We start from the raw sequence: 14,227 nt of genomic DNA on the forward strand, positions 1-14,227 counted from the left end.
CACCTCGGGGATGCTGAATCATCTCTGCAGGTATCCCCCTTTTGCCATAGAAACGGCCCCCGGTCACTCCACAGCCCCTGTCCCCCCACAGCAGAGGCAGGGCACCCTGGAACATTGGGGGCAAAAGGGACCAGTTGCAAATGCGAGCAAGGTCACCCAGACCACTGGGAAGATGCTTGTTCTGGATGGCCAGCCCTTCACCTTTGTTGAGCGGTGAGGGTTCAGGCAGCTCCTGGCACTGCTGGCTCCACCCTACCAGGTGCCCTCGCGCACCACCTTCAGCAGGACGGCGGTACCCTCCCTATATGAAGCATGCAGGGAGCACTTGAGGGAGGAGCTGCGCAAGGCAGGTCTACAGGTGACCGTACACTTCACCTTGGACATCTGGAGCAGCTGGGGTGGAGATCATGCGTACTTCTCCCTCACAGGGCACTGGTGTGGCCAGTCAGGCCATTGGTGGGCTCTCCTTCATGCCAAGGTGATGGATGAGTCCCACACAGCAGCAGAGATAAGGGGGGCCATGAACTGCATGGTGCAGGGGTGGCTGGGCGTTGGGCAGGCTGAGCTGACCCGCGGCTTCATGGTCACCGACAATGGGGTCAATATGGTCAAGGCAGTCTGTGATGCCAACTTTGCTGGTATCCGCTGTGTGGCACACAATTGTGTGTTGTGAAAGATGCCTTGGAGGGGGACAGGGCTGCTGGTGATGTCGCCAGCAACACCAGCAGGCTTGTTTCAAGATGCAGGAAGGTGGCCGGCTACTTCCACTGGAGCATCAAGGGAGGCTGCAGGATAAACAAGCAGAGCTAAATGTCCCGCAGCACAGAATCATGCAGGATGTGCAGACTCAGTGGAACTCCACATACTTGATGCTCGAGAGGCTGGTGGAGCAACAGAAGGCCATCCATGAGCTGGCCTTACTTGGGGAGATTGGGATCAGCGCCCCCTGACCAAAGCTGAGTGGGATGCCACCTCCCAGATCTTGCTGGTCCTCAAGCCCTTCCTCGAGGCCACTGAGACCCTCAGTGCTGCTGATGCTTTCCTCAGCCAGGTGGTCCCCATAGTGAAGGAGCTCCGCAGCTAAATGGAGAGCTTCCTGGGGGCCAATGTTCCTGGCTGGGGCAGGCTGCTTTCACAAGATGTGCAGGCACTGCTGAGGTGGCTGAAGGAGGGCCTTAGGAAAAGGCTTGAACCCTTGGGGTCCAACATAGTGCATATGCTGGCCGCCATGTGTGACCCAAGGGTGAAGGGCACCATATGTGGCAGCGAGACACTGAGTCACTGGAGGGAGGTACTTAGTAAGAAAGTGACGGAGGCAGAATGGTGGAGGTGGGGGGGGAAGTGGAACAGGGGGATCCACTGCTTGAACCCAGCCTGCCGTCCACAAGCCAGTCTTCCCTTCCACCACAGGCGCTGCCAATATGGGCTAAGGCCATGGCAAACATTAGGGGGTCCAGACCCACCAGACTCCAGGATCAGGCAGACAGCCCTCTCATGGTGGTGTCTGCCTATATTGCCAAGTCTGTGGAGCCCCTGGACTGTGACCCCTTGGCCTATTGGGCAACCTGCAGCCCGATGTGGCCTGATCTGGCCACAGTTGTCCAGGAATACCTGTCCTGTCCACCAACCAGTGTGCCAAGCGAGTGGGTGTTCAGCATGGCTGCAGATGTTGTGACACCCCACCACACCTGCTTGGATCCTGGTTTGGTGGAGCAGCTGGTGTTCCTCAAGGTGAAACTCCCGCTGCTGGGGCTCACCAAGCGTCAGGTGCAGACGGAGTGAACGCTGCCCTCCTCGCTCCATCTGTACCGCGAGTCTTATCTGTCAGCAGCCTAAAGTGCAGTTTACCCCAAACCCCTACACCTATCACTGTGAAAGTTGGCAGGCTTTGTGGGCTCCTCAGGAGCTACCATTCCTGCAAGTTTGAGCTCCCTGTGGCTTTGCACGTAGAAGTTACAGGCGGTTTGCTCTCAAGAATTTGGGGTGCAGTTTCTCTGTACCCCCTGAACCTATCTTGTTGAAACTTGGCACGCTTTGTGGTCTCCTCAGGAGCTACCATTTCTGCAAGTTTCATCAAGATCAGACAAGAAATGCCAAAGTTATAGCCTGCTTCAACCTTCCCCATTATAGCCTATGGGGAAGTCAAAGCAGCTCAAATATTAGACTGAGCTTCGACCTCAAGTCGAGGCGGACCCGCTTTGATTCGTAGCAGACAGCAAATCGAAGCAGGATCCGGTTTAATATTCGAAATGGATGTCGAATCGAATATTACCTGCTCTGCACAGCCCTACTGATTAGATCACTCTTCCAATGATGGAAATGAATCTCAGTAACCTGTGTGACAATAATACCTTCTTTCACTATCATCTTTGCATTGTTCCATGAAACTTGCAAGTAGAACACCAACATCCTGATTCACCAACCTTCCCTCTTGATTTCTTCATTCAAATCCTTCTTTGAAACCTGTTTTTTTCATGCAACAAGCCTGGTTTTCCTCTTTTTTTCTTACCCAGTGTAAATGAAGAACAGTTCCAATGAAGAACTTATTTTGAAGAACACTCAAATCATTGGGAGCATTGTCATTCTGTTCACTGGGTTTAGGACTGAGGCCCAAGTGAGAACAGAGTCAGTCTCTAAACTACACATTTTCCAGTGTGCCTCATCTTGTAGTTGTCTGCTATTTATGCAGTAATATCTCTGAACTGGGGACACATTTGTGTGTTTTGCATTAGAGAGCATGTTGCTGATCTTTAGTAAATAATAATAAATAAAAACAACAATTTGGCCTACTAAAAACAGTGTGTATACAGAGATAACAGCATGGTGTAGTGTTTAGTTCTCAAAACATAAATTTATAACTACTGCACAGAACTATAGCTCATCTGCCATAATTTCTCTTTAGATCCATGACAAGACAACTTTTATTTTCAAATACTATAATATTTAGTTTTTTATTTCCTACAATAATTTCATCACTTCACTTCAAATGTACATGTATTCCTTGTAGATTTTAAGACAAATATGTTTGTTCACTTTCAAGCTGTTAAAATTGGCTACACTGGTAGATTAATATTCATTTGATGTTAGAACTCCATTCCATCTATCTGCTCCTAAGTACACACAGACTAATGTATCTGCTTTTATGTAAATAAATGAGCTTTCTGCCTGCAGAACGTGATGGGAGTTGAAGAACTTTCCTAATTTTCTGTAGGTTTTTTATATTCCTATAACAAAATTACAGATTCTGGGATACAGAGACTTCAGAAATAAATCCTGATGTTCTCCCTCCAGCTTGAACTAGTTACTCTCAGCTACAGCTAATCCAGAGACTTACCTCTCTCATACAGGATTTCCTGAAGTCACTTCTGACACTGAGGTTCTCTGTTGGGGCAGCCCATGAAGATCCTCTGGAGGATCCAGTTTGGTACAGGACTGAGCAGCCTTCTTATTGACTGAGGTAAATCAAGTCCATAATATTTGTGCTGTACATACTTCCCTAAGTATCAGTTAAGTTCAGGTACAGTTCAGAGAGTTAGCAGCAGTATTAATAGCTACGTATGACTTAAATAATTAAGTGACCACCCTTTTTTCTGTGTAGTACAGTAACGACTAAGGTCCATGGGGTACTCTTTGCTGTCAGTGCCTGATGCTCAATTTTCATTAATACTGGCAAAGTAAACAGAACCTGTCTCTGACCCTCTTCACCCCTGATTATTAATTGGATTCTACATTTAGCAAGTTTGCTACAAGGCTTTTTTGTTCACTCAAGCTGTCTTCTGAAAGCTTCTTCTCTTCTCTTCTCTTCTCTTCTCTTCTCTTCTTTTCCCCTTGTTTTATATTGACTTGTTTGATGTCTTGGAACAGAGAATGTTCCTTGCTTGCAAAGGACCATATTGCTTTTCCAAGTTCGGACATGGTATGTTGTTAATCATGTTAGTATTGCTTGGGGGTATTGCTACGCAGTCCTTGAGAATAAAGAGAAAAATGCCATTCATTTTAGAATAAATAAATGTATATGTTTGCATGAAAGACAATGCTGTACGTAAGGCAAGTTTTGTTGCTGGGATTTCACTGCATAAATCTTTAGGTTGGCAGGCAACTGGAGAATTCTCTTTCCCTCTAGCTGAGTCTTTCTGTCACTCTTTTACCTTTTTCTTAAACTCTTCTGTCTGCCTCTCTTGTCCCACTCCCTTTAACATGCTTTTTTCTACTCTTTGCAGCTTGGTTCATGACTGTGTCTCAAGGTTTCCACTTTTTTTTGGTCTGTTTTTGTTCCCTCAAGACTCAGGCTCTTTTTCCTTCTGCCATTTTTTCTATGCTTCCTAGTCCCTTCAGTTTCATCATTCAGTCATAGAAAAGGAAGAAGTGCAGAGAAGGGACCATTATTTAGACTTTCCCCCATAGATATGGTAATAGGAGCAGCATATATAATGTAACATTCATTTAAAACATTTTAGTTCCATTGGGAATATTAATGTTCTTCATGTAGATCCAAATTGTTACAACAAACAGCCTTATAAACAGTGTGAATTGTACGAGGTAATACTTCTTGTTCTTTTCTTGAGGCCCAATGTTTTTAATTCCAATGCTGATGTGGCTTTGTTCTGTAATAATAACCTTTAAAATTAATGCATTCCAAATGTATATTTCAAAGTTACATCTTCTTGCTCTATTAATCTTTCAAATAGAATAGAGATATTCTGACGCACTGTTTATTTTGCCTGGTTTATTTTGCCCTGGATCTGAAAATGATATTACTTAGCTGATATTTATTCACAAATATGCCTCCACAAGGAAGGCTCTTTAAATAGTGCTTTACTTAGGAAAACATTTTAAGAATAAAGAATTTGATATGGTATAAACAGCCTTCAGTAGTGCTACCACCTAGATCTTTCCTATAACATTTTTCTTTACTTTCTATTTATTTTTTTCTCTTACTGCTAATTATTCAAGGCATTTTTGCAAACCGAACTTGCTTGCTGCTAATGGTTAATGTTGTTACCAGTAAAGTAAAAGGATAAAATTACTACTGAAGCAGATTTTGCCTCCAGTTAAGAACTCAATCTCAGCTACACAGGCAGAATGCAAAATAACTATACCGACTTTACTAAGCTTACAGTGGATTTGCATTAATATAATTGAAATCAGAATTTGGTTCCCGGCATTTAGGACAATATAAATTCATCAGTCTGAATACTTACATCAGTATGTTCTATCTAAATGAATCAAACAAACAGCCATAACATGCAGGGTGATTAGTCATTAAAAACAGACACTGGAAACCTAGGAAATATAAAAGCAATGGTGATGATGATCAGAAATAAAATCAAGAAAAAAGCTAATTATGTTTTAATATGGTAACATATTAGATTTTAGATCTAACTTTGATAGGAGTAGAGTATGACTGTTTGTTTTAGCACTCTGGTAAAATGCCAGAAAATTGAAATCTGATTGTAATCTTATTTACTGTAGTAGTATTGTTAAAGCAAAATAAAACTCCACTTCTAAGGGAAAATACATTTTTATTCTGATCCTAAGTAGCAATACCATTTGCAATCCTACCTAGGTGAAAAATAACTTTAGTTTAACACAGTTGCAAGTTGCAGCTAAATGAAAAGCTCTTCCATGCTTTACTATAATGACAACAAAAAGTCAATTATATAGGGTCAGATTCTTTCTAGTTCCTATGCAATTGTACAAAGAAGAAAGAGAGCATTCAAGGATGGTCTATCATTATGTCCTCTAATAGAAGTAACGAGGGCCAAGGAGGAAGCAGGACCACATCTCAGCTACACAAATCTGATTCACAGTCAATCTTGAAGTAGGATCATTAAAGCAGAATGTGCCCTGTGAAGGAATGTAATTTATAATTGTAAGCATTCACCCTGTGAGAACAGGAAGTAATTCTGCAAAGGCAGCCATTTAGAATAGATAACACAGTCATTAGTTTTTATTAGTGATCAGGGAGAGTGAAACATAAAGGAATTGCAAGAGATTGATTTAAAAAAAACACCAGCAAGCGGTTGGGAGAGTCCATAACAGCCTTAAAAAGAACAGGCAGCTCCTGAAGAATGAGACGGGACAAAGAAAAAAAGACCACACCCAAAGTGCAGAGCATACAGGGTGCCTATACATGAGCAGGGAGGCTGCTCCGATGCACTGTAATTCCAGCAATTATTCAAGTCTGCCGGAGTGTGGCAATCACTGTGTTTCAGCAGCCTCCCGCATCTTGTGTATCAGCTTCTCCATGCTTCAAAATAGTGGTAGAGCACTTTTTCTAAAGCTCGTTCAACAAGTTTTAGGTAAGGTGCCCCCACTACCATTTTGAAGTGTGGGGATGTTGATGCATGAGATGCTCTGGGTGCTTTAATTAGAGCGCATCTTGGAATCTGTCTAATAAAAGGGCCTCCACCCCCTACTTCAGGAGCACATGTATAAATGTCCATAAAAACCAAAAGCAATTGGTGAAATCCCTCCAGTGAAATATACTTCTGTCTCAATGTCTTACAATACTTTTAGGACAAAATCCAGAAAAGCACCCTATTAGCCTTCAGCAGGTCATAGGTAGATGTTAGGTGCCTGCATCCAGAACTGTGATTCTGTTTAGCTGCTGCTTAACTCTGGAAACATCTGAACTCTTCAGATGTCTTGGCTTTTAACATAGCGGGCAGATTTAGCTACCTCGCAGAAGCACTCTAGCCACAGTAATGGAGAATCCACACTTCTTCATCTACCCTGCTTATCTCATATTGATCCCATAGACATTCTTAGAACATGCCTGAAATATCAGGTTCTGAAAAGCAATGAAAAACAATTTTATTTTAAAGTGTGGCCAGAAGAGATGTTGCTGGTGGTCTCCATTTTACACAAAAGATTACTAAGATAAATTACTTTATATATTCAGTTCTATCAAATTATTCTCTAATGTAATCTACATGGAGTAAACCTGGTACCTGGGATGAAAAGTAAAGTCTGTTCACTGGTCTACCTCAAAAGAGTGTTTCAGACTGAATCTTGAGGGGACTGCTTCACACTCCCTCTAGAAATAAGTTACCTTTAGAGAAGTTTAGGATTTCAGGTATACCGTGTTTAATGTTTCCTTCTAGTTGGCTCTAGAGAATCTAGATTCAACATGTGCCACTCTGGGGTCCCGTTTTAGATGGGATGTTTTAGGAGCCTAGGTATTTTTTAGATTTGACCCTTAGACAATTTGTGTTTACAACTATTTTAAATATTCCAAAACCATTTCAAGTCTAAAACATCATCAGATTCCCTCTCATCATTACTTTGTGATATTACTGTTATGCTCTGTGTCTAAAACATTATTTTTCAAGTTGCTTAGGAGACTAAGAACACGGTTTTTTTTTTTTTTACATTGATACTCAGCCTCTGAAAATCAGAGGCTTCACAAGCAACCAGGCAGAGGTAAGAAGCATTTTGGATTCCCAAAAGCAGTTTGCATGAGCTGTGTTAGATAAACAGAAATATCTCCAAAAGGAACTTCTAAGCTAGGGACAGAAGTTACATGTAAACTGGTTTAAGTGATCGGAAATTGGTTTAAACCTGTAACAGAACAGAAGCTCAATGCACGTAAACCAGTTTCAAAATGACTGAGACTGGTTTAAGATAAACCTGGTTAAATGTAGTATCAGATGCAACTGATTTGGGTCAAACCAGTTTATGAAACTTCTGTTTCAGACCCCTTCCTGGTTCAATCAGAGTTCCCCAGCATGCTCTCCAGTGTTGGGCCGTGCTGTCTGCTCCTAGCTGGAGCAGTGAGATCTGTTTGACAAAGATTGGGTGGGTGTGGCGGGGGGCAACAAACCTGGCTGGGGATGCAGCCCAGTCTGCAGGGAGGAGGAGGGAGGGGATGACTGCCCCCTTCCTACAGGCAAACCCCATCTAGGGGCTGGGGCTGGGGCTGGGGCTGGAGCTGGGGCTGGGGCTGGGGTGAAACACCTTTTCTCCTGCTCAGACTTCCTGCTGACTGCAACTGTGCACTACAAATCCCAGAGGCACCTGGAAGTGTTGGCTACAAAGCACCAATTCACAGGTTCATCATAAAATTCTAGTTTATTAGATGGATGCAAAAGTCAGACCATAAACCTTGGGGCTGATACCCTCAAACACACACGCATTCATGCACACATACACACAGTAGCTAGCTATGAACACTAAATACCCATGTCAAGATATATCTATCCCCAAGTGCTGGAGCCACTGTTGATGGTCAGTCAAGGCTTCTTTCAGTGTGATGTATCTTCAGAAAGGGGTTGCCGGCTGGTCCTTTTGGCTGGGCAGGCAGGGTGCTGGTCAGGTCAGAGAGGGTGCTATTGGGGGTCATTCTTCACTGCCTTTTATCCCTCTCTGGCAGACTTTGGTGAGTCCTCAATTTTTTGGGCTTACCCAATTCAAGGGTCATTGACCCCATGGGACATCCCCCTTGGTGGTTGCGGATGACAGCTGTCAGCTCCAGGGGTCACGTCCACAGGTATATGCAGTCTTGGGAGTCTGTTGATAAAGTTTGATTAATTCGTTGCTGTGATTAGTTCAAAACAGAGCTTCTGTACCTTTAACAGTGAAGTTTCAGGGAGTTCCTGGCTCTGTATTGTTTCTTTCCTCTCCTTAGTCTGTGGTTTGTAGGTGTTAATTGCTGCTTGTTAGCTTGTTCCTGTCTAGCTACTGTGTTATGCAATCAACCAAGATTCATTCAGGGACCCGCTCCATACAAAGAAGCTGAGGTTTGATTCCTGTCCTTGCTAACATTGTTACATGATATAACTTACTTTTAAACTTAAAGTACGTTTGTTACAAAGTGAAAAAGCATAGAATATAAAACATAAAAGGGTGAAATTCCATGGCACATACAACAAATAGACCAAATACAGTGGGGGGGAGAGGGACATACTGATGCAGAATACTATTTTATACCCATAAGAGCATCTACAACCTATATTTTTACTACAAGTACACCTTATATTCCATAAAAACATAAAATGAGAGAGAGGAAGGAAGAAAAGGTAGAAAAGAGAAAGCATCCCCAAAGGGGGGCAAATACTGCAAAAGGGGCTTTTTGCCATATGGAAAGATTTCACATTGGAGGACGGGGGCACGCAAAAAAGGTTTCTTGCTACAGAAGCAGGAAGTGGAAGTAATGAGCAACTCTGTAGAGTCCTGCTGCTGTAATTATGGACTACAAATCCCAGGGACCTTGGGGCAGCAGGAAGAGGAATTAAACACAGCCAGAGAACTATGCTGTAGTGCTCCCTGGCTTCTGGCCTGAGCCACTGCAGGCATTTGGCTATATTTCCTGTATCAAAGGTAAATAAATGTCTGTTCACTTCTGTTTCAATTTAATCTGTGCAATTCAGACTAATCTGCAAAGGCTGAATCAATTCAGCCTCAGGCTTTTTGCCTGTCTGTACTTAGCCCTACTGTTATACAGATGGTTGGATCATCTTCAAAGTAGGCATAATAGCAATACGTCTGTTAAAGATTGAAGTCTGTTCAGATAGGCCTTGAGTTATCATTCTGTGTATGTACTGGCTTAGAGAGCCTTAAATTCTATGCTTGGCCACAAATACAATACTTTTCTTCTGTTTTGCTAAGCATTGTAGCACTGCTAGATCTCTTCTCTTGTACTGTTGAATATCTCTATCTGGCTGGCTAAGGGTCTGAACCAGCAAAGTTTTCTCCTGAACACCCTCAAATCTGGGTACTTAATGGGAGTTAAGACCTAATGGAATGAGGTCTTTCAATGTATGCTTTTATTTCAGATTTGGTTTGGGTGATAGAAACACAAGTCTGGCCATTGGGTTGACCTCATTCTGGTGAGAGCAGCTGTTCTGCATACTCAAGTTACTGCATACATCCTGGTGCTGCGCTCATCTGTATGAGGCATTAGGATGTCTGGAGGCATATTACATACTTATTAGTCCTGTAGTAGGCTTACACTATCTACAAATTCTTTACCCTTGAAAGGTTTTGTCTGCCCTTCTTTGGCACTTGTATGGTTGTGTTATTAGTTCACCTTCTCAATAAGTAAATCAATTCCTGCTTGGCATCCTCTAATGGTGTATGCCAAGCAAGGTAAGGATCCCTGGATGCTGGGAGGAGTTCAGGCAGTATGCTCTCAGTTAGCACTCTGAAGTCTCTTCAGTTGTCTTCATGGATCCCACCACAGCGTATATTATGGGTGATGGCTTCCAATAAACAGAATGAGTCTCCTCCATCCAGTACTTAGGGAAAAAAGATACAAACATACATTGGGAAATATATTTTCTCTGTGAACAGATAGGAAAAATCAGGCCATTAACATAGAAGCAAGGCAACCTAACACCTGGGACCAAGTGTAAACTCCATTGATGGATCTACTTCAGATATTACAGTTGGCAGGCAGAAGAGAAAAAGCAGGTAGCTCACAAATAAGCAGGGAAGTCAAAACACCAGGCAACAGTGATTTCCAGTGGTACTGTCTCCCTTTCAAAACATGTAACAAGGATCAAATAGGAAAAAAATCCTGGGGGTTTAAACTCGAGAGATATAGGTCTCATTCTCTACTGTCCTACATTTTGCTATCCCCTTTAGTAAGTATGCCTGGTCATGGAACCAGTGCCAAATGATCTCACTCCAGTTTGGTGTTTTCCATCTGTTTTCTATAGGTGAAAATTAATTAGTCTGACTCAACTATCAGAGCCATTTTTTTTAGATAATACACCAATTATAACCAGAGTTAGTTAAAAATACTCACTCTGTCTAAAAAATCTTCCTTGGCCTCTAGGAGGATGCATAATATTTTGTCTTAAAAATACCCAAACCCACATGTAGCTGAATTTTCCCTCTAATTTTCTCCTGTTTTTGTTTGAGATGTCAGTATTTACATCATCACCTTTTCCCATTTTTTTTTCCAATCTGTTGCTCGTTTCTTCAACTCATTATTTTACTTTGTATGTATTGTTTGTGTAAAGGAACCTGAAGTAAATCAAGGAAAAAGGAAAGAAGTAACTTGATAATCATTTTTTCTCTATCAGATTTTAGGTTTGTTAAGTCTCTTTCAGGTAAAGCAAACCTAAAACTGGCTGGATGTTTGAAGATGCATTTCCCTTCACAACCTCTAGCAAAGAGATTGCAGCTGAGAAAAAGCAGTTGTTCTATCTATTGTGCCTACCTGAAGAAATAGTTCTTTCTTTCATAGTCCCAACTGATTTAAATTGTGTTTTGTAAACAGACCAATAACCTAAGTCTTGAGCATTAGGGAAAATGAAGAAAGTTTTCCCAGATGTATTTTGCATGCTATAGTCCGTTCTGAGGATTGATCAGGTACCTCATTCCAGGCAGCAATGCCATTTATATGGATGGTTATACTCCACAGTGGTAAGCTCCAGAAATGAAGGTAGTTTAAATTGGTACGAGTCTTCTAGATGACTAACTACGATCTGATTCAGCATCTACAAATGATTGAACCATCTTCAGCTTCACTCAGTTCTCGTTCAGTGATCTGAAGGATCTGCATTTTAGTTACTTTGGGTCTTTCCATCAGCACAAAGCAACATTTCAGTGTACTGTAAGTGTGGAAGCAACACTTCAGTGTAGGGAAAAAACACCTGGGGCAATGGAATTGGTTGATGCAATAGATGCTGTGTCAATCTTATTCTCACAGCCAATTCAGGAGTCATGGATGGAAAGAAAGGGGATGTGGCCTGGGTAATTTTGGCTGCAGTGACAGGAAGGGGATGTTATGCAGCTAGTTTTAATTAAGAGCAGCTAATCTACATTTTACCAGGGCACCTATGTAGCACACAGCTGGCCCAAACCTTAAGGAAAGCAACAACTAAGTGCCTACTCCTTTTATCCTCCTTTTTCCATGACCCCTCTCCCTTCCTCCCCGTTTCTTTTCCTTCCCACCTCCCCTCATTCTATGCTTTTTTTTTTTTGCCTTAAGCAATGCTGAGGCTCAGGGCTTTTGTCATTTTGCAGTGTTGTTTGTGATGCAGCGAGTGAAAAAGTAAAGAATGTGAAATGTTCCCTTCTGCTGCTGTATTGTGATATTTCAAAAAGCAGCAGCAAAGAACCAAATGACACGGCGGGTATGATTTCTGAAGGTATCAAATGCATGCTTCACAACTATGCTCTCCCTCTTTGCCTGTCTGTTTATTGTGTACACAGTGCTACTATAAATTATGAGATCAATGATTCCAGCTTCTACATGGCTCTGAGAAATGAAGCAGAACATATTGTTCTTCTGAATGTGTCTACACATATGCTTTACAATGATGCCGGCTTCGCATTTGACAAATTATGTTGTGGAAGTCCTGGTTTTGATAATTTATAGCCATTATTCAGCGCCTGCTGAGAATGGTGCTGTAGTGAAAGATTTCTTTGGTTTGGCTAGAAAAGAGGGAATGGGGCATCTGTCTGTCAGAAGCTTCAGAAAGCTGACCAGCCTAAACCATTCATATCAGAGCTGATACCCTCACAGCAATTTAAAGGAACTTTATTCAGGATCATCTTTAAATAACTACTCTTTTTGTCATCATATTTTTTTCTTTATTTCACTAATACTTTATGCAAGGCATGAAAGTATGTACAGCTGAGATATGCACAGCACAGTTCCTTCATGCTCAGTTATAGGGAGGCTCCTCTTTAGCTCATTTATGGCAGTGCTGCAGCCTCCACACCAGGAGAGTATTACATTGCAGTGGTAAGATACATGGCACATAGACTTCAGGTTGAAGCAGCAGATGGAAAAGCCAGCAGATGGAGAACTCTAGTAATATTTAAGGCCTTTTCTGATGTCCACCCACCAGCTTGCAGGCAGAATATTGTCATTGTTTGTCATCTTCATGTCTTCCTCTCCTTGACTGTTTATTTCTCTAGTGATCTCTGGCACTCATATTCTTGCTCCCCCTGCCTCACCCCCATAATAGTTCTTCTTCATTTGTGGGGGATTTTTGATGGGTGTTATCACTGGTTTTTACATTATCGTGTCTGCTTATCCTTATTTTATCAAAATATTTTTCATTTAAACTCTGTTGATCCTTCTCTTTTCTAAAATGTCCTTTTCTTTTCTGTGTTTTTTGATTAATTTTTTTGACTAGCTAGTGATTTTTTCATGTTTACATAGAACTCTTCATTCTGTTCAAGCTTTTGTCTTATGATTTCTCTGGAATTATATTTTTAGCCCTGTTTTCTTCATTTCTTCCAATTTGCTCGTTTTCTCCACTCAGACTTGCACCTTTTTTCCTCCCTGCTATTCTCATTACAATTACTGTTTTCCTTTTCTATTGGTCTCTGAGTTCTGTTTTCTTCAGTTTCTTATATTCTGACTTCACTTCTGGTCTCTCTGTGGTCTGCAGTCTATTATTTAAAGGGGAAAATAGATCTCAATCTTTCTTTCTTTTATACGATGCTGGTTTCATTGGAATGAAAAGTAAAATGTCTACATGGACTCAGTCCTACACTTTCCCCTTGAATACCTAGCTTCATCTGGGAACCAGATCACATGTTTTTATGAACAAGTAAGCAGTAACAACAGTAGCAGTGCAAATTCCCTAAGCTTCTTCCTGCCAAACAGGTTTCATTCCTATTTAGATAGGGTGACCATACAGCCCATTTTGCGTGGGACAGTCCTGGATTTTTAGGACTGTCCTGGCTGATTGAACAAGAGTCTCAGAATCAGAGGGGTGCGGAGCACAGTCCAGTGGGCATGATGTGCCAGGCAGGTGGGTGGGCAGACACCATTGCTGCTCCTGCTGTGCAAGGCAGGCAGACTGGAGGAGGTGCCACCTTGCCTTCATGTGCTTGGCTCGGCTTCTCCTGAGCAGTGGCTGAAGGTACGCACTGGGCTGGGCACTGCCCCAGTCTGCACAGGAGCAGCAGCAGTGGTGCCTGCCTGTCTGCCTGCCTGGCATACCATGCTGCTCTGCCTCCTGCCAGATTGTGCCCCACGCACCTGCCTGACTGCCTCTGCCTGCAGCAATGCAGTTGACTGGGGCGCAATGTCCTGGATTTCCTTAAAAATAATATAGTCACCCTACATTTAGATGAAGGCCTTATTGCATGACTTAAGCTGTACATAAGGGCAAAAAGTAAACTTGTGGCCTATTTAAAGCTACTGTTATATATATTGGCCTTATTCAAAAAGGGTCACTAATGAGTATGACGAAGCAAGCAGTACTTCTGTAGCAATGCGTTTCTATTGAAAGTGTAGTACAGCAATGGTTTTGAT

The sequence above is a fragment of the Gavialis gangeticus genome, unplaced genomic scaffold (assembly GCF_001723915.1).
Source record: "Gavialis gangeticus isolate Ggan-Ray unplaced genomic scaffold, GavGan_comp1, whole genome shotgun sequence".
Classification (NCBI taxonomy): domain Eukaryota; kingdom Metazoa; phylum Chordata; order Crocodylia; family Gavialidae; genus Gavialis; species Gavialis gangeticus.